Source organism: Pseudophryne corroboree, chromosome 3 (genome assembly GCF_028390025.1).
Source record: "Pseudophryne corroboree isolate aPseCor3 chromosome 3, aPseCor3.hap2, whole genome shotgun sequence".
In the NCBI taxonomy this organism is placed as follows: domain Eukaryota; kingdom Metazoa; phylum Chordata; class Amphibia; order Anura; family Myobatrachidae; genus Pseudophryne; species Pseudophryne corroboree.
In genome coordinates this window covers 149426600-149447861 of record NC_086446.1, presented here as the reverse complement: position 1 = coordinate 149447861, position 21262 = coordinate 149426600, and the positions used below count along the sequence as shown (strand labels likewise).

Genomic DNA, 21262 nt, shown 5'->3' with positions numbered 1-21262 from the left:
ACTGCGCATGCGTTAGGTGAAGGGCCATTCTTTTCCAAGACGTAGTGCGCATGCGCTTTAGCTGAATCGGTCAGAAGCTTACTCGGGGCTCGGCCCCCTGACCGCTGCCTCTAGCTGCAGGTAGGGTAGTACAGAGATAGGGGGCTGGTCAGCAAGCCGCGCAAGCTCTGTGGCGCCACTTGCTCACCCTTGCCTTCTGGGAAATGTAGTTTCATGCGTCTTTTTTTTCTTGAACAACTTTATTGCTTTTAAGCAATAAACACACAAGTATGAAAATACTTATTTTATATTGCCCTTCTCAGTTAGAACGTGCGTGGTGGGAATGCATATTTATACAGTACATTATAAAGTATCCTTAAAAGAGAATGCCAAGGGTGATTAATGTCACATAGTCCTCCTTCAATATGGACACAGTACAGTCCAGGATGATGATGACTGCTGCTCTCTGGCTTCTAGCAGCTGTGTGACAACAGCAGATGGTTCATTGTGTCAGTGCTCGGTAACTGCAAGCTCTCATCACTATTTGCAGTGTGATATATTTCATACTTGCATATATGTAACTAGCCTCTGAGTTGCATGATGCATGTTTTTTTCTACACAGAAGTCCTGTTAAAAAATAGCTGAGTCTATTAGGAGTTTATCAAAGTAGAGATTAGTGGGATCACTAATTACAGTAATTGCTACAAATGACAGCAAACTACAAAACATATACTTGTTCGTTACAACATTCTAATTACTAACTCTCTGGGTTGATTTATTTAATTGATGTTTTCCCCCCAAAAATCAAACACCCTACTCATAAATTAAATATTTTGCCCGGCTAACCGCAAAAGGAAAACAATTTGGAAATCTAGGCGGCTCAGTTACCTGAGATACATTATTTGCACTTATCAGATCAAAATATATAGTTATATGCTCTTTACATATGTCCTCCTCTCCTGGCATTATCCCCGTAACTCTAAGGGGGGTATTCAATTAACTGATGGGTTTACCCCGCGACTAATTGCTGGCAAAAATCCCCATGACGAGCGGAAAGGCTATTCAATAAATTAGCCTTTTTTTCCGTGCCTAGAGATTTGGTTTTATGCGCAGTAACCCACTGATTCTGTGTAAATGCAGAATCAATGGGTTCCTTTCCCACGCGTAAACTCGATTATGTCTTTTTTCCTCAGACTTACGCGAGGTTCAGTCTGACTGTGGGGACTCGCATGGATTCCCTCGGCATGGCTAATTGAATACCCCAGTATTATGTTGTTCGAGAAACCTGCTCCTTCCACACTCTAACTTTCCTTTATAAACAGGCTAGTCACAATATGAGGGAGCTGTCCTCTATAAGAATGTCTGGCACCTCTATCAGAATGTTTTGTGCAGTGGCGTATCTATAATGAGTGCAGGCTGTGTGGTACACAGTAGCCCACAATGTTCACCTTACACTCCCTGACTATATTTACTTTTCCGCTGCCAATGCAGAACTCACCAGCCTGGGGCACATTCATCAACACTTGGAAAATTATAAAATGGAGAGAGATGAAGTATCAACCAACCTGCTCCTGCCATTTTTTAAACACAGCCTGTAACATGTCAGTTAGGAACAGATTGGCTGGTGCTTTATCTCTCTCAACTTTATCACTCTCCAAGGGGTCTATTCATGAAGCATTGAAAAGAGTGGAGAAGTGAACCAGTGGAGAAGTTGCCCATGGCAACCAATCAGCTGCTCTGTACAATTTTAAAGTTGGCAAGTTAACAATGCTGATTGGTTGCCAAGGGCAACTTCCCCACTGGCTCACTTCTCCACACTTTTCACTGCTTCATGAATAGACCCCCAAGTGTTCATGTCAGTCACATTACACTACACAATAGTACCCCTTATAAACATTATGCCATGTTACAGCCCCTTACATTACACCACAGTAGAGCAGAGCCCCTTATACACCTTGCACCAGGTTGAGCCCCTCATACATGATACACCAGGTAGAGCCCCTTTTATACACATTAAGCCAGATAGAGCTCCTTATACGTGTTATATCAAGCAGATCCCCTTTAATACACATTGCGCCAGGTAGAGCCCCTTATACACGTTATGCCAGATAGAGCCCCTTACACACGTTACGTCAGGTAGGGCCCCTTTTACACGTTACGCCAGACAGAGCTCGACTCGCCAGGCAGAGCCCCTTATAAGCATTATGCCAGACAGAGCCCCTTATACACATTTATCCTTTTATACACATTACACCACAGTAGAGCAGAGCCCCTGCGGCAGTAGTTAACCCGCGGCAGTAGTTAACCTGCTCTGGGTCCCTGTATCATGCTTCTGCTGCTTCCGGCCAATACCTCAGAATACCACCGGAAGTCAGTAGCATTTAGCGGTGGTGGGGGCAAGTGACCACTGTCAAATTAGATGGCGCTGGAGGGAGGAGACTGTGGCTGTGCCCTCAGACCACAGTGCCCTGGGCAAATGCTCTGCTAGCCTGCCCCTAAAACCGCCACTGGGTTGCTATGCTGGTAAGTTTGAAATAATTTTCATATAAAAAATGGCTGTTAAAGGTGTATTTCTCATACGTCCTAGAGGATGCTGGGGTCCACTTCAGTACCATGGGGTATAGACGGTTCCGCAGGAGCCATGGGCACGTTAAGACTTTTCAAGGGTGTGAACTGGCTCCTTCCGCTATGTCCCTCCTCCAGACCTCAGTTTTAGAAATGTGCCCAGGCAGACTACATGCACTCCAGGGGAGCTCTACTGAGTTTCTCTGAAAAGACTTATGTTAGGTTTTTTATTTTCAGGGAGGACTGCTGGCAACAGTCTCCCTGCTTCGTGGGACTGAGGGGGCAGAAGTCGGAACCAACTTCCTAAAGAATTTCATGGCTCTGCTTCTGGCTGACACGACACCATTAGCTCCTGAAGGGAACTGAACACTAGCTGTGCCTAGATGCTCACTCCCACAGCACGCCGTCACCCCCCTTGCAGAGCCAGAAGTCAGAAGACAGGTGAGTGTTAGAAGAGAGATCTTCAATCAAGGTGACGGCTAAAGGTACCTCGTGGCTGGCGGGAGCACAGCGCGCCATTACTGCCCACACATACACAGGAACTGCAGGGCGCTGGGGGGGCGCCCTGGGCAGCATAATACCTTATAAAACTGGTAGAAAAGGGGCATAAGATGCTGAGGCACAGCCCTACCCCCGCCAGTATAAATAATATTGTCAGAATCTCTGAGGAGAAACTCGCCATTGCGGGGGCGGAGCTTCATCCTCAGTCAGCCAGCACACTGCTCAGCGCCATTTGCTCTCCTCAGGCTGCAAAGACAACGCTGGTCCTCCTCTACTACTGAATACAAGTATCAGGGTGCAAAACAGGGGGGGGGGGGGCACAGTGAATTGGTGCTTTACATTGTATATTTACATTATAAAAAGCGCTGTATGTCAGTGGGTCTTTTATGTTTCACAGGCATTGTGTTACTGGCGCTGGGTTTGTGAACTGGCTGCTCTTATCTGTGTCCTTTTGACAGATTTTACTGTGGGTCTGTCCCCTATAAGTCCCAGAGTGTCTGTGGTGTGTTTGTGCATGTGTGTGACATGTCTGAGGCAGGGAGTTCTTCCCCCGGGGGAGCCATTTTAGGGACACAGAGTTGTAATGTGGTGGCGCTGCCGACACACCACGAGCCTGAATGGGTGAAAGAAATACGTGATAGTGTGAATCATATCAGTAGGAGATTAGATAAGTCTGAGTCTCATGCAGAAAGATGGAGAAAATCAGTTGAAGATGTGATTTTTCAGGGTTCTGCTGTCTCATCCGCAGGTGACTCCTCTGGGTCACATTAGAGACCATTTGCAAACATTGTACATACTGATACCGACACGGACTCTGATTCTTGTGTTGACGATAGTGATTCCAGGGAGATAGATCATAAATTGGCAAAAAACATACAATATATGATTGTTGCTATAAATGAGCTCTTAGAAGTTACGGAAGCCCCTACTGTACCTCAGGAGAAGGCTTATTTCTATAAGGAAAAGAAATGTAAGCTAACTTTCCCTCCTTCCCACGAGCTAAATACTCTTTTTGAGGGAGTGTGGGTGAATCCTGAAAAGAAATTTCATATTCCCAAAAGGCTTCAGATTGCTTATCCTTTTCCTTTAGAGGACAGGAAAAATAAGAATTTACTCACCGGTAATTCTGTTTCTCGTAGTCCGTAGTGGATGCTGGGAACTCCGTAAGGACCATGGGGAATAGCGGGCTCCGAAGGAGGCTGGGCACTCTAGAAAGATCTTAGACTACCTGGTGTGCACTGGCTCCTCCCACTATGACCCTCCTCCAAGCCTCAGTTAGGTACTGTGCCCGGACGAGCGTACACAATAAGGAAGGATTTTGAATCCCGGGTAAGACTCATACCAGCCACACCAATCACACCGAACAACTCGTGATATGAAACACAGTTAACAGTATGAAACGATAGAGCCTCTCAACAGATGGCTCAACAATAACCCGATTTAGTTAACAATAACTATGTACAAGTATTGCAGATAGACCGCACTTGGGATGGGCGCCCAGCATCCACTACGGACTACGAGAAACAGAATTACCGGTGAGTAAATTCTTATTTTCTCTAACGTCCTAGTGGATGCTGGGAACTCCGTAAGGACCATGGGGATTATACCAAAGCTCCCAAACGGGCGGGAGAGTGCGGATGACTCTGCAGCACCGAATGAGAGAACTCCAGGTCCTCCTCAGCCAGGGTATCAAATTTATAGAATTTTGCAAACGTGTTTGCCCCTGACCAAGTAGCTGCTCGGCAAAGTTGTAAAGCCGAGACCCCTCGGGCAGCCGCCCAAGATGAGCCCACCTTCCTTGTGGAATGGGCATTGACAGATTTAGGCTGTGGCAGGCCTGCCACAGTATGCGCAAGCTGAATTGTACTACAAATCCAACGAGCAATAGTCTGCTTAGAAGCAGGAGCACCCAGCTTGTTGGGTGCATATAGGATAAACAGCGAGTCAGATTTTCTGACTCCAGCCGTCCTGGAAACATATATTTTCAGGGCCCTGACAACATCTAGCAACTTGGAGTCCTCCAAATCCTTAGTAGCCGCAGGCACCACAATAGGCTGGTTCAGGTGAAACGCTGACACCACCTTAGGGAGAAACTGGGGACGAGTCCTCAATTCTGCCCTATCCATATGAAAAATCAGATAAGGGCTTTTACATGATAAAGCCGCCAATTCTGACACTCGCCTGGCTGATGCCAGGGCCAATAACATGACCACTTTCCACGTGAGATATTTCAGATCCACGGTTTTTAGTGGCTCAAACCAATGTGATTTCAAGAAATTCAACATCACGTTGAGATCCCACGGTGCCACAGGAGGCACAAATGGGGGCTGAATATGCAGCACTCCCTTCACAAATGTCTGAACTTCAGGTACTGAAGCTAGTTCCTTTTGAAAGAAAATCGACAGAGCCGAGATCTGTACTTTAATGGAGCCTAGTTTTAGGCCCATATTCACTCCTGCTTGCAGGAAATGCAGAAATCGACCCAGTTGAAATTTCTCTGTTGGGGCCTTTTTGGCCTCGCACCATGCAACATATTTCCGCCATATGCGGTGATAATGTTTTGCCGTAACATCTTTCCTGGCTTTAATAAGCGTAGGAATGACTTCCTCCGGAATGCCCTTTTCCTTCAGGATCCGGCGTTCAACCGCCATGCCGTCAAACGCAGCCGCGGTAAGTCTTGGAACAGACAGGGGCCCTGCTGTAGCAGGTCCTGTCTGAGCGGCAGGGACCAAGGGTCCTCTGAGATCATCTCTTGAAGTTCCGGGTACCACGCTCTTCTTGGCCAATCCGGAACCACGAGAATCGTGTTTACTCCTCGCTTTCTTATTATTCTCAGTACCTTTGGTATGAGAGGTAGAGGAGGGAACACATACACTGACCGGTACACCCACGGTGTCACTAGGGCGTCCACCGCTATCGCCTGAGGGTCTCTTGACCTGGCGCAATACTTCTCTAGTTTTTTGTTTATGCGGGACGCCATCATGTCCACCTGTGGACGACCCCATTGATTTACAATCATTTGGAAGACTTCTGGATGAAGTCCCCACTCTCCCGGGTGGAGGTCGTGCCTGCTGAGAAAGTCTGCTTCCCAGTTGTCCACTCCCGGGATGAACACTGCTGACAGTGCTAGTACATGATTCTCCGCCCATCGGAGAATTTTTGTGGCTTCTGCCATCGCCGTCCTGCTTCTTGTGCCGCCCTGTCGATTCACATGGGCGACTGCCGTGATGTTGTCTGACTGGATCAGCACCGGCTGGTGTAGGAGCAGGGATTTTGCTTGACTTAGGGCATTGTAAATGGCCCTTAGTTCCAGAATATTTATGTGAAGGGCAGTCTCCTGACTTGACCATAGTCCCTGGAAATTTCTTCCCTTTGTGACTGCCCCCCAGCCTCGTAGGCTGGCATCCGTGGTCACCAGGACCCAGTCCTGTATGCCGAATCTGCGGCCCTCCAGAAGATGAGCACTGTTCAGCCACCACAGAAGAGACACCCTGGTTCGTGGAGACAGGGTTATTAAACGATGCATCTGAAGATGCGATCCGGACCACTTGTCCAGCAGGTTCCACTGAAAGATTCTGGCATGGAACCTGCCGAATGGAATTGCTTCGTAAGAAGCTACCATCTTTCCCAGGACCCGCGTGCAGTGATGCACCGATACCTGTTTTGGTTTTAGGAGGTCTCTGACTAGAGAAGACAACTCCCTGGCTTTCTCCTCCGGGAGAAACACTTTTTTCTGGGCCGTGTCCAGAATCATTCCCAGGAACATTAGACGTGTCGTGGGGACCAGCTGTGACTTTGGGATATTCAGAATCCAACCGTGCTGGCTCAGCACTTCCTGAGATAGTGCTACTCCCACTAACAACTGTTCCTTGGATCGTGCCTTTATTAGGAGATCGTCCAAGTATGGGATAATTAAAACTCCCTTTTTTCGAAGGAGTATCATCATTTCCGCCATAACCTTGGTAAATACCCTCGGTGCCGTGGAGAGTCCAAACGGCAGCGTCTGGAATTGGTAATGGCAATCCTGTACCACAAATCTGAGGTACTCCTGGTGAGAATTGTAAATGGGGACATGCAGGTAAGCATCCTTGATGTCCAGGGATACCATGTAATCCCCCTCGTCCAGGCTTGCAATAACCGCCCTGAGCGATTCCATCTTGAACTTGAATTTTTTTATGTATGTGTTCAAGGACTTCAAATTTAGAATGGGTCTCACCGAACCGTCCGGTTTCGGTACCACAAATAGTGTGGAATAGTAACCCCGGCCTTGTTGAAGTAGGGGTACCTTGATTATCACCTGCTGGGAATACAGCTTGTGAATTGCCGCTAGCACTGCCTCCCTGTCTGAGGGAGCAATCGGCAAGGCGGATTTTAGGAAACGGCGGGGTGGAGTCGCCTCGAATTCCAGCCTGTATCCCTGAGATACTATTTGAAGGATCCAGGGATCCACCTGTGAGCGGACCCACTGATCGCTGAAATTCCTGAGGCGGGCCCCCACCGTACCTGGCTCCGCTTGTGAAGCCCCACCGTCATGCGGCGGACTTGGAAGAGGAAGCGGGGGAGGACTTTTGTTCCTGGGAACCTGCTGTTTGCTGCAGCCTTTTTCCCCTGCCTCTGCCTCTTGACAGAAAAGACCCTCCTTTTCCCCGCTTGTTTTTCTGGGATCGAAAGGACTGAACCTGATAAAATGGCGCCTTCTTAGGCTGTGAGGGGACATGGGGTAAAAATGCTGACTTCCCAGACGTTGCTGTGGAAACTAGGTCGGAGAGACCATCCCCAAATAATTCCTCCCCTTTATAAGGCAAAACTTCCATGTGCCTTTTGGAATCTGCATCTCCAGTCCACTGGCGAGTCCATAAGCATCTCCTAGCAGAGATAGATAGTGCACTTACTTTAGATGCCAGCCGGCAGATTTCCCTCTGTGCATCTCTCATGTATAAGACTGAGTCTTTTATATGGTCAATTGTTAACAGGATCGTGTCTCTGTCTAGTGTGTCAATATTTTCTGACAGGTTATCTGACCATGCAGCGGCAGCACTGCACATCCAAGCTGACGCAATTGCTGGTCTGAGTATAATGCCTGAGTGTGTATATACAGACTTCAGGATCGCCTCCTGCCTTCTATCAGCAGGTTCCTTAAGGGCGGCCGTATCCTGGGACGGTAGTGCCACCTTTTTTGACAAACGTGTGAGCGCTTTATCCACCCTCGGGGGTGTTTCCCAACGTAACCTATCCTCTGGCGGGAAAGGGAACGCCATTAGTAATTTCTTAGGAATCACCAATTTCTTATCAGGGGAAGCCCACGCTTCTTCACACACTTCATTTAATTCATCTGACGGGGGAAAAACTACAGGTAGTTTTTTCTCCCCAAACATAATACCCTTTTTTGTGGTACCTGGATGTAAATCAGAAATATTTAACACCTCTTTCATTGCCTCAATCATGCAGCGAATGGCCTTAACGGGCATTAAATTTGACTCATCGTCGTCGACACTGGCGTCAGTATCCGTGTCGACATCTACTTGTGCCACCTGAGATAACGGGCGTTTTAGAGCCCCTGATGACTTTTGAGACCCTTGGACAGGCACGAGCTGAAGACTCGGCTGTCCCACAGTCGGCATGTCGTCAAATTTTCTATGTAAGGAGTCTATACGTGCACTCATTTCTTGCCATAATACCATCCACTCAGGTGTCTGCCCCGCAGGGGGTGACATCTCTGCTAAAGGCATCTGGTCCCCCTCCACATCATTATCCTCCTCAAACATGTCGACACAGCCGTACCGACACACTCCACACACACAGGGAATGCTCAAATAGAGGACAGGACCCACAAAAGCCCTTTGGGGGGACAGAGTAAGAGTATGCCAGCACACACCAGAGCGCTATATATATACAGGGACTAACTGAGTTATGTCCCTAATAGCTGCTTATACTGTATACAGTGCCAATTTAGTGCCCCCCCTCTCTTTTCCCTCTTACTGTACTGTAGAAATGCAGGGAAGAGCCAGGGAGCTTCCATCCAGCCGAGCTGTGAGGGAAAAATGGCGCCAGTGTGCTGAGGAGATAGGCTCCGCCCCTTTTTCGCGGCCTATTCTCCCGCTTTTTTTGGGATTCTGGCAGGGGTATTTACCTCATATATAGCCCCAGGGGCTATATATTGAGGTATTTTAGCCAGCCAAGGTGTTTTTATTGCTGCCTCAGGGCGCCCCCCCCAGCGCCCTGCACCCTCAGTGACCGGAGTGTGAAGTGTGTATGAGGAGCAATGGCGCACAGCTGCAGTGCTGTGCGCTACCTTGGTGAAGACAGGATGTCTTCATGCCGCCGATTTTCCGGACCATCTTCCTGCTTCTGGCTCTGTAAGGGGGACGGCGGCGCGGCTCCGGGACCGAACATCAAGGCTGGGCCTGCGGTCGATCCCTCTGGAGCTAATGGTGTCCAGTAGCCTAAGAAGCCCAATCCGGCTGCAAGCAGGCGAGTTCGCTTCTTCTCCCCTTAGTCCCTCGCTGCAGTGAGCCTCTTGCCAGCAGGTCTCACTGAAAAAAACAAATTCTAAGACTATAACTTTCTAAGAGCTCAGGAGAGCCCCTAGTGTGCATCCAACCTCGGCCGGGCACGAAATCTAACTGGGGCTTGGAGGAGGGTCATAGTGGGAGGAGCCAGTGCACACCAGGTAGTCTAAGATCTTTCTAGAGTGCCCAGCCTCCTTCGGAGCCCGCTATTCCCCATGGTCCTTACGGAGTTCCCAGCATCCACTAGGACGTTAGAGAAAGATGGAAGTCATCCCCGGTGTTAGACAGTGCACTGTCAAGGTTAACAAAAAAGGTGATTCTCCCTGCATCTGGGACAGCTTCACTAAAGTAGCTGACAGACCGCAAAATGGGGACCACGCTAAAATCTATTTTTGTGGCCAATGGTACGCTGCTCAGACCCACCTTTGCTTGCGCGTGGGTGAGTCGTGCTATTGAAAAATGGTCTGATAACTTGTCATTGGAAATTGACACGATTGATAGAGACGAGTTACTCCTAACGTTAGGTAATATCAAATGACGCTGCCGCATACATGCTGGAAGCTATGAAGGATATTGGACTCTTGGGTTCAACAGCCGCTACCATGGCAGTATCGGCTCGGAGGGCGTTGTGGATTCGCCAGTGGAATGCTGATGCAGATTCTAAAAGAAATATGGAGGCTCTCCCATATAAAGGTGAGGCCTTATTTGGTGATGGGCTGGATGCGTTAGTCTCGGAGGCTACCGCAGGTAAGTCGACATTCTTGCCTTATGCTCCTGCACCGGCGAAAAAGACACATCACTCTCACATGCAGTCCTTTCGGACCAACAAATACAAAAAGTCCAAAGGTTCCCCCTTCTTTGCAGGTAGAGGGAGGGGAAGAGGAAAGAAATCCGCAGCGTCTCCAGGAGCAGAAGTCAACCCCTGCTCCGGCCAAATCTGCAGCATGACACTGGGGCTGCCTTGCGGGAGTCCGCTCGGGTGGGAGCACGTCTGAAGCTTTTCAGTCAGATCTGGATTCAATCTGGCCTGGACCCATGGGTCTTACAAATAGTGTCCCATGGGTACAAACCAGAGTTTCAAGACGTCCCCCCATGCCGATTTTTCAAATCGACCTTGCCAGCTTCTCTTCCAGAAAGAGAGGCAGTAACAACGGCAATTCAAAAATTATGTCAGGATTAGGTCATTGTCCTGGTACCCTTGTCACAACAAGGAGAAGGTTTTTATTCAAGCCTCTTCGTAGTTCCGAAGCCGGACGGCTCGGTCAGACCGATTTTAAACCTGAAAAATCTGAATCTCTATCTGAGATGGTTCAAGTTCAAGATGGAATCCCTGAGGGCAGTGATTTCCAGTCTGGAGGAGGGGGACTTCATGGTGTCAGTAGACATAAAGGATGCTTACTTGCATGTTCCCATTTATCCTCCTCACCAAGCTTATCTGAGATTCGCAGTACAGAATTGCCATTACCAGTTCCAGACGTTGCCGCTCGGTCTCTCCACGGCACCAAGGGTATTCACCAAGAAGTCTTCGCAGAGGTGGCAAGTCTTTGGGGAGTTCCTCAAGTAGACATGATGGCATCTCGTCTAAACAAGAAGATTCAGAGATATTGTTCCAGGTCGAGAGACCCTCAAGCAATAGCAGTGGATGCACTGGTGACCCAGTGGATGTTTCGGTCGGTATATGTTTTCCCTCCACTTCCACTGATTCCAAAAGTTCTCAAAATAATAAGAAGAACTAGAGTTCGAGCAATCTTCATTGCCCCAGACTGGCCAAGGAGGGCTTGGTATCCAGATCTTCAGGAGTTGCTCATAGAAGATCCTCGGCCCCTTCTTCGAGAGAACCTACTACAGCAGGGGCCGTGTGTGCATCAAGACTTACTGCGGCTACGTTTGACGGCATGGCTGTTGAGCGCTGGATCCTAGCCCGAAAGGGTATTCCCAAGGAAGTCATCCCCACTCTTATTCAGGCCAGGAAAGGAGTAACGTCTAAACATTACCACCGTATTTGGAGAAAATATGTGTCTTGGTGTGACTCCAAGAAGGCTCCTACGGAAGAGTTTTAGTTGGGACGTTTTCTCCATTTTCTGCAGGCTGGTGTGGATGCGGGCCTTAGATTGGGGTCAATCAAGGTCCAGATTTCGGCCTTATCAGTTTTCTTTCAAAAACAATTGGCCTCCTTTCCAGAAGTTCAGATGTTCGTGAAAGGGGTTCTGCACATCCAGCCTCCATTTATGCCTCCAGTGGCACCATGGGACCTTAATGTGGTGTTGCAGTTCCTTCAATCAGATTGGTTTGAACCTCTGCAGGAGATAGAATTGAAGTTTCTCACTTAGAAAGTGGTGATGCTTTTGGCCTTTGCATCCGCAAGGTGGGTGTCGGAGTTGGCCTTGTCTCACAAGAGCCCTTACCTGATCTTCCATGAAGATAGGGCGGAGTTGAGAACTCGCCAACATTTTCTTCCAAAGGTGGTTTCATCTTTCCACATAAACCAACCTATTGTGGTGCCAGTAGCTACTGATACTTTCACTGAATCAAAGTCTCTAGATGTGGTGAGAGCTTTGAAGATTTATGTCGCAAGAACAGCTCAGATACGGAAAACAGAGGTTCTGTTTGTCCTGTATGCTCCCAACAATATTGGGTGTCCTGCTTCTAAGAAGACTATTGCATGCTGGATAAGGCGTACGATTCAGCACGCTCATTTTACGGCAGGCTTTCCGGTACCAAATACGGTGAAAGCTCATTCTATTAGGAAAGTAGGCTCATCCTGGGCGGCTGCTCAGGGCGTCTCGGCTTTACAACTTTGCCGAGCGGCTACTTGGTCAGGGTCAAACACATTTTCTACATTTTATAAGTTTGACACTTTGGCCGATGATTACCTCAAGTTTCGTCAATCGGTGCTGCAGGGTCATCCACACTCTCCCGCCCGTACTGGAGCTTTGGTATAACCCCATGGTACTGAAGTTGACCCCACCATCCTCTAGGACGTATGAGAAAACAGGATTTTAATATCTACCGGTAAATCCTTTTCTCCTAGTCCGTAGAGGATGCTGGGCACCCGACCCAGTGCGTACTTTACCTGCAGTTTGTTCATTATAGTTAACTAGTTGTGTTACATTTGTTTTCAGCATGTTGCTGCAAATGATTCATACCTGTTGGCGTGTGTTATGTTGAATGCCATGTTGTGCGCATGGTTGAGGTGTGAGCTGGTATGAATCTCACCATTAGTTTAAAAGTAAATCCTTTCCTCTAAATGTCCGTCTCCCTGGGCACAGTTCCTATAACTGAGGTCTGGAGGAGGGGCATAGAGGGAGGAGCCAGTTCACACCCTTTGAAAAGTCTTAAAGTGCCCATGGCTCCTGCGGAACTGTCTATACCCCATGGTACTGAAGTGGACCCCGGCATCCTCTATGGACTAGGAGAAAAGGATTTACCGGTAGGTATTAAAATCCTGTTTTCCTTTTCACTACAGTCAGTGGACTTGGGTGAAAAGCAGTCATGTCCTTACGTATTACTTTTTGTTTCACCAGAACACGATCTCCTTCTTGTAAGTCCGAAACAATAGCTCTCCTTTTCTGGTCTGCATATTGTTTAGCCTTTTGTTTATTGGCAGAGTCCTTCTGTCTAACCTGATGATCTCTAGATGAAGGAGTCAAATGGATTTCTGGAAGAGTGGATCTGATTACTTTTCTTTGAAATATTATTGTCTGAGGAGGGACATTTGTTGTGGAATGAGGCACTAAGCGATATTGTCTAAGAAATTGATTTAGAGATTGTTTAATTGGAATTCGGGATACTTTACAAATCTTTATTTGCTTTCCCAGATTACGCATGAAACGTTCAACAAGACCATTAGCCTGTGGCCACAGGGGAGTGATTTTTTGATGTTGAATTCCAAAATGTTTCATGAATTTGCTGAAATCATCACATTGAAATGGCAAACCATACCTTTTCACGTAAAAGTTGTTTGGTCTTTACGATTCCTAAATGACTGGCATGGGCAATATTAATTACCCTCTTTCTCAAAACAGCTGGAATAACAATTGTGTCACCTCTGAGAATAATGGAATTATCATGTACAGTAAATTCTTGACAATGTTTATGAAGTATTCGGAAGTCTTGTTCCTCATCAGTAGAAAATAAAAACTGTCCCAGTCGCCAATCATTGGAAATAATGCAGTGTTTTACTGCTGACAAAACTTTATCTGAGGAAGAAGCCTCTTTGATGTTGGCACTAGTAAGTGAATCAGGAATTGAAATGTTAATAAAGTTCACATACTCCTCCACTGAAGTAGACTGCAATATGTCAGAAGGCGGAGGATGTCTGGACATGTAATCTGAGGGATTGTCAGCACCAGCTCTATGAATGATGGAGAAATTGTATGTCTGCAAACGTAAGCCCCATCGCTGTATCCTAGCTGGTTGTTTGGATTTTGGATTTCTAAAAAGTGTCACTAGGGCTTGATGATCAGTCTGGATGGTAAAGTCAATGCCGTATAAATAGAGATGATAGCGTTCACAACCCCAGACTACTGCAAGAGCTTCCCTTTCTGGTTGAGAGTAACATTTTTCCACCTCTGTCAAACTGCAACTTGCACATGAAACAAATTGATGATCCCCATGTGTATTCACCTGAGTCAAGATAGCTCCAAGCCCCACAGGACTGGCATCCACAATAAGTTCTGTTTTCCAGTTAGTGTTGTAATATGACATTGTGACACTATCCTGCAGATATCGTTTTATGTCATCAAATGCTTGTGATTGAGAGGAAGTCCATATGAATTTAGCATTTTTCTTTGTGAGTTCCCTAAGTAGGGCAGTCAGAGTATCGTAATTTGAAATGAATTGGGAGCAATAGTTAGTCATCCCAAGAAATGACTTCACCAGCATTAGCAGGTTTGGACATATTTGTGATAGCCTGGACTTTTTGTGGATCAGGGGGTATATTTACTAACAATTTGTATTTCATGTGATTTGGTGTGTAAAAAAAATCACGTCTGACATCGAAAGTGTATTTGTGCAACTTTTTGTTTCGTAAATCTGTTATTTACTAATCGGTCGTATTTTTACTTTTCGCGTTTTCCGATGTTGATGTAGTTCGTAATTTTTGGTTAGGATGTCGGCCAATGTTGATTTGCGTTCGTATTTTTGTGGGCTTTGTTTACGAATTCGTAAGTTTTTTTTACGTGGCGGGCTTACAGTTAATCACGTATGTATTTTATATGAACTTCCGTTTTTTTCTACTCGAACGTGATTGGTTGTTTCCTGAAGGAGGTGTGTGTGTGTGTGTGGCCAGGACTATAAAACTGCCCCAAACCGTCCGAACCTCGTGGGTTTAGCTAGTGGAGAGGTGAGAGGTAGAGGTGTGTGTTGTTGGCGTTTTGGAGATTGTATTTGGAGTTTTGGGATCGATTGGTGCGTGCTGTATTGTGTGTAAGTAGTCTTGTGTTTACTGTTGTGGTGTATTTTTTCAGTTTGTGTTTGTTTTTTGTAAGTAATTTTTGTGTGAAGTCTCTTGTGTTTGTTTGTTTGTTTGTGTGTGTGTGTGTGTGTGTGTGTGTGTGTGTGTGTGTGTGTTTGTTGTTCGGTGTGTAGTGGAAGTGGAGGTTTGTGTTTTGTGTTTTTATTTCTCAGTGTAATTATTTTACGTCTGTAATATGTCCATGTCCTAGGTGAGTGAGGTGGAGGAGGTAAGTGAGGTGGAGGTGGTGAGTGAGAGGGAGGAGGTGAGTGAGAGGAAGGAGGTGAGTGAGGTTGAGGAGGTTAGTGAGAGGGAGGAGGTGAGTGAGATGGAGGGTGAGGTTGCTGCTTCATCCTCCAGTGATTCAGAGAGTGATGTTGCTTCTGCTCCGCAGCAACGCACTACCACCAAATCTGGGAGGAATGTGAAGTTCAGCTATGCTGAAAATATGGCATTGGTGCGTGTGCTCATGCAATATCACCAGCAGCTGTTTGGCCAACATGCCTCCAAGGTCCCATCTCGTCGCAAGTCTCAACTGTGGTCCAAAGTGGTTGCGGCAGTGAACTGCGAGGGCGTGTTGAAGCGTACGGAGGACACATGTAGAAAACGCTTCTACGATATTAAACGCCGTGTGAAGGCCAAGATGTCCAAGGAGGCAAAATCAGCACGGAAAACTGGGGGTGGACCTGCCTTTCGTGCAACTTATAGGGAGTGGGAGGAGCCTGTACGTAGTTTGATTCCTGCTGAGGTTGTCAGGCCACTAACGTACGTGATTCTGATCGCCCAAAATAGGCTCGTGAGTGTTTTATTTTTTACCTTAACAGATGAAGTGTAACCTGTTGGTATTTTCCATACTATTATGTAATATATTTGCCTGCATGTTTTTGTGGTTGTTGTAATGTTTTTCCATTTTTAAACTGTAATGATTATATTGTATTGAATTTAGTAAAATTAGTATCATTTTTTTCCCACACTCCTGTGGTATTGTTTTTTCATGATTCATGTTTGTCAAGCAAGATGTTTTAAATATGTTTTTATCCAGAATGATGTTGGTTTGATATTCTTTAACTACAAACAGTAATATCATGCTACATCATAATGTCTTTGTATCCTAATGTCCTTGGACTATTTTGTGTTTTTTTCGTTACTAACATGTCATAGCCACACACATTATAAATTATGCTTTTGCAATTAATACTGTATGATTTTTATACAGATGATGCTATTATTTTATGAAATGACTAATTTTTTGTGTGTATTTTGTGTCGTTTGTGTATAGTTAGTCAAAGAAAAACAGCAACCATGGCTGCACCTGAAGGCCCCAACATTATTTTTAAAAGTCGACTTAACCTTTTTTTGACTAAAATATACACTAATCAAAATCTTTCCACATAGGCCCAGCCACATTGCACGTAACTCCACAAACTCAAAGTACACACGTGTCTCGCCAAGGCAAAAGTATGCCACACAAGAGGCGACGGAGTGAACCAAGTCAAACAGTTTCCGCGTATCAACAACAATGGCGCCTTTCTCTTGTGGCCCCACAGCCTCCAGAAGAGCTTTTGGCGACTCCTCCAAGACCTCAGCCACACTCTCATCATGTTGCTGGTAAGTACACACAGAATTACATTATCAAGACTCATACACTGATTCACATTTATTTTTGTTGTGTCAAAATGTATTTAAAGACACACTGTCAGCATGCAGTGTTGTACTGGGACATGAAGGGCACACCGGGGACACCTCTTGTTATGGACCCATACTTTTGCCTGATCAAAGCCAACCAAGGTGTTCTTTGAAAACAACACAGAGGCGTGCAGAAACCAATAAAGTCCTACAGTGTAATGATTTAAAATTTCCATGTATAAGACAAGTGCACAGTCTTGATTCCGCTCACTAGAGGAAGTAGTGGCCCCTCATGCAGTGGTGTGTACCGGTGTTTTGCATGCTAACCCTGTGTGTCATTCCGGCCCTGTCAATATGTCGCACAGAAATGTGGCAAGTAAAGAAGTGTTAAGTAAAGGATATTGTTTATCACATAAAATTGGTTTGGTTAAACAGATACGTGTAGTCATTTGTGCATATTTTATATTTTTTATGAAAGTGCATGCGGAACTGTCCGCATAGCAAGGTTCAGCAGAATTGATTCCTTACAAATTGATCCATGGCAACATAGTTGCCAATGTGATTAATTTGTGGTATTTTTGGAGGTTGGATGTTGCCCATAGCAAACAAGCATATTGCAGGTATTATATTATTTAACCTTAATGGATAACCTTTCCACTCCAGCTGTTGTTGAATTTATCATCCCAACATGTCCTGCGACATTTTGTACATTTGGAGTATTGTAAACTTACGCAGTCTATGTTGGGATGTGTATGTCAACAGCAGCTGTAGTGTAAAGGTTACCCATCAATGGTGGTCATTCCGAGTTGTTCGCTCGCTATCTGCTTTTAGCAGCATTGTAAATGCTAGGCCGCCGCCCTCTGGGAGTGTATCTTAGCATAGCAGAATAGTGAACGAAAGATTAGCAGAACTGCTACTAAATAATTCCTTGCAGTTTCTGAGTAGCTCCAGACTTACTCCTAGATTGCGATCACCTCAGTCCGTTTAGTTCCTGGTTTGACGTCACAAACACGCCCTGCGTTTGGCCAACCACTCCCCCGTTTCTCCAGCCACTCCTGCGTTTTTACCTGGCACGCCTGCGTTTTTTAGCACACTCCCGGAAAACGTCCAGTTTCCGCCCAGAAACACCCACTACCTGTCAAAAACACTACGATCACTCGAGCGATGAAAAAACGTAGCTCGAGCTTGTGCAAATCTCCAAAGTTTTGTGTTAAATTACTGAACGCATGCGCGCTGCGTACCATGCGCATGCACATTTTCCACCTAATCGCTCTTTTGCAAAAAACGGCAACGAGCGAACAACTCGGAATGACCACCAATGTTGTAGAAGGTGCTATATGAATTTATTTGTTATCTTGCTGTGTTTTGTTTGCTTAGCATGCCATCTTAAATGTAGCTTACATAGTATCAATTGTAAGGCATACATTCAGGTTATGTGTTTCCAATGTTTATTATTTGGTTGTTTTTTTGGGGGGGGGTTTGTGGTTTTTAAATGTCATAGTGATTTGCGAATGTTTTAATTTGTTATTTTTGGTAGGAGTGTGTAATCATGTTATTGACAAAGTCAAATCAAAATCTAACAAAAAAAATTTGGATTTTATGTTTGGGTCATTTATGGATCATTTACCCAGGCAATATGACCTAGATCATGCATGGTTTGCTGAATGTTTTTCTTTAAGTCCGACATGACTAAAATGACTTACTAAATTACTAAATTTAATCAAACCTTTATTACAACCCATACAGAATCCGACATGCCCCAGGAAACACAGCAGGACACATTGAGTGATGACAATTCTGTGCAGCAACAGCAGCCTTCTTCACCAACCCGACCAATGTCGCCCAAAAATGAGGTCATCACCCACACAGACACCACCAACTGCTCAACTGACCACACAAACACCACAGGTGGAAATCCGTGAAACAGATTTCTTGGACAGGTGGTCACAGCAGCAAACCATCGTTGGTGACTAGATCAAACGACAAACCCAATTTCAGGCAAGTCTGCCACATCACCTCCCACACATATCACGAAATAGCAGCAGACTGAACCTCCAAATGACCTGTATTGCTAATACCCTTGAGCAAATATGTGCAGACAATGTGCAAAACAACCATGCCATTATCAGAGTAATGGATGATCAGCTTAGACACCAACAGCAGTTCATCAACATCATGCAAAACAATCTGCTTCTAATGCAAAGTTTATCTAGAACAATAGAGCAAAATTCGGATGCCAATACTCAACTGTCCGGCAGTATAAACAATCTTAGCCAGAACATTTTATCGATTCAACAACAAACCCAAGCAGCAAGCTCCTCAACCACCACACCCAGCATCACCCCAGTTACCTCCCCAGTACGGAGATCCCAGAGAACCCGAAGTAATGTTGCTGGACAGGGATCATCTTCGTCCAAAAAGCAACAACTAAAATGACACCTGAAACTTCCGCCAAAAATGTTTTTGTTCAGAAAATAAGTCAATCTGGTTAATTTTTCAAGTTATTGTTTTTTTTAATTTTGTTTTCTACATTTATACATTAATTTATCAACACATAGGGGTATATTTACTAAGGTCCCGATTTTGACCGAGATGCCGTTTTTTCTTCAAAGTGTCATCTCGGTAATTTACTAAGCAAAAATCACGGCAGTGATGAGGGCATTCGTAATATTTTGGAAGTCCTAGGAAAAAATCACGAATCAATACACCATCGGTCAAATACGCCTGCAATTTGCTAGAAATCGGTCATTTACTAAAAAGTGCAAAACACAAACACTGCCGACAATAGCCAAACACTGCCGTGATAAAATACAAATCGTGAAAAAGTGCTAAAAAAAAACAGACCTGCTTTTTTATCATACAGTACAGGAGCACACAGCCGATCAGGAGGGTGCCACAACGTGGCGCTCCCTGATTGGCTGAAGAAACCCACTTAGACATCAGTCAGAGTGGGTTTCTGGCATTCGGGGAAAGGGGGCCCATGTGAAAACATGGGTCCCCTTTCAGTTCGTGGTCGGGTATCCGTTTTTTTATTTTTTCAAGTACGTGGATTACAAAAGGATTTACCGAGGAGCCGAAAACACTGGATTATGTGAGTATAATTTTTTCTACAGGTACACCATGGATTCTACTGGAGAAGAGGACCGACCTGCGTGGGAACATAAGGTAAGTATGTGTATATGGAGGTGTGGATGGATGTATTAAAGTTATACTTTCAAGGTGTGTGTGTGTTGTCTTTATTGGAGTATTTTTTTAGTAGTAGTACTACAGGTACCAGCGGGCCCGTTTTTCCGCCGCATGCTGGTACTTGTGGTTCTCCAAGTACCAGCTTGCGGGGGAGGCTTGCTGGGCCTTGTAGTACTGCTACTAAAAACAATATCAATCACTTTTCACAAAGGCTATCAGCCCCCCATCCGCAGCCCATTGGATGGGGGGGACAGCCTTGGGCTTCACCCCTGGCCCTTGGGTGGCTGGGGGGGGGGGAACCCCTTGATTGAAGGGGTCCCCACTCCCCCAGGGTACCCCGGCCAGGGGTGACTAGTTGGACATTTGATGCCACGGCTGCAAGGCACTGTATAAAAGTGACCCCCGGCTGTGGCATTACCTGTCCAGCTAGTGGAGCCCGGTGCTGGTTTCAAAAATACGGGGGACCCCTACGCTTTTTGTCCCCCGTATTTTTGGAACCAGGACCAGGCGCAGAGCCCGATGCTGGTTGCTTAAATATGGGGGAACCCCTGTCCATTTTTTCCCCATATTTCTGCAACCAGGATCGGCTCAAAGAGCCCGAGGCTGGTTTGCCTTAGGAGGGGGGACCCCACGCAATTTTTTTTTTACATTTAAACATTTTTTATTTTTTTTACAAGCTGCACAATGAAGCCCAGCACGGATCTCTCAGATCCGGCCGAGATTCATTGTATTAAAGTCGGCAGTGTTTTACAAGTCACTCACGTAAAACACTGCCAAAAAAAAAGAATGACATCGACATCGGAAAACCCGAAAATGCAGAATACGGCAGCTTAGTAAATTAGTCGTAATCAATTCAAAAAGTTGCATATTTACACTTTCGATGTCATTCGTGATTGAACTTTGACCTCAAACGGGAAAATACGAATCTTAGTAAATTTACCCCATATTGTTGATAACTTCAAACATGTATGATTTACTTTAGCATTTGTGGGTACTGTTCTAAGCTTCAATAAAGGTTTTGTTTTCACTAGCAAAGTAGTTATTTGTGTGTCACAGACATGTTTAGTTCCTGTACACATATTGGTTGTGTTTGAATTTTTTGCTGGTAGTGCAGACACATGTCACACATTAAGCACTTTATGATGGATGTAAGTATATGTTATAATACGGATATCATAAATTACAATATAAGCTAAGATAGGTGCTTAATTTAGATGACTGACAAAGTTTTTTTTTATTTAAAAAAACGTTATGCAATATTTTTAATAAAGTATTTCAGGTTTGGTAGAATATTGTTACAATATTAATAATAATAATAATAATAATAATAATTTTATTTATATAGCGCTCTTTCTCCAATAGGACCCAAGGCGCTTAACAGATAATAGCATAATATAGTACAGAAAATAATGAAGTACATTTTCATAAAATACAGAAGCAT

General features: G+C 45.4%; 1 long non-coding RNA gene across 1 annotated transcript; it reads left to right on the top strand.

Moving 5' to 3' along the window:
• The first annotated feature begins 411 nt into the window (after positions 1-411).
• On the top strand, positions 412-20756 carry LOC135057542 (uncharacterized). The gene is made up of 3 exons (XR_010244191.1): positions 412-499; positions 16405-16617; positions 18382-20756. It is a non-coding gene; the product is annotated as an uncharacterized LOC135057542 (long non-coding RNA).
• Positions 20757-21262: the final 506 nt, after the last annotated feature.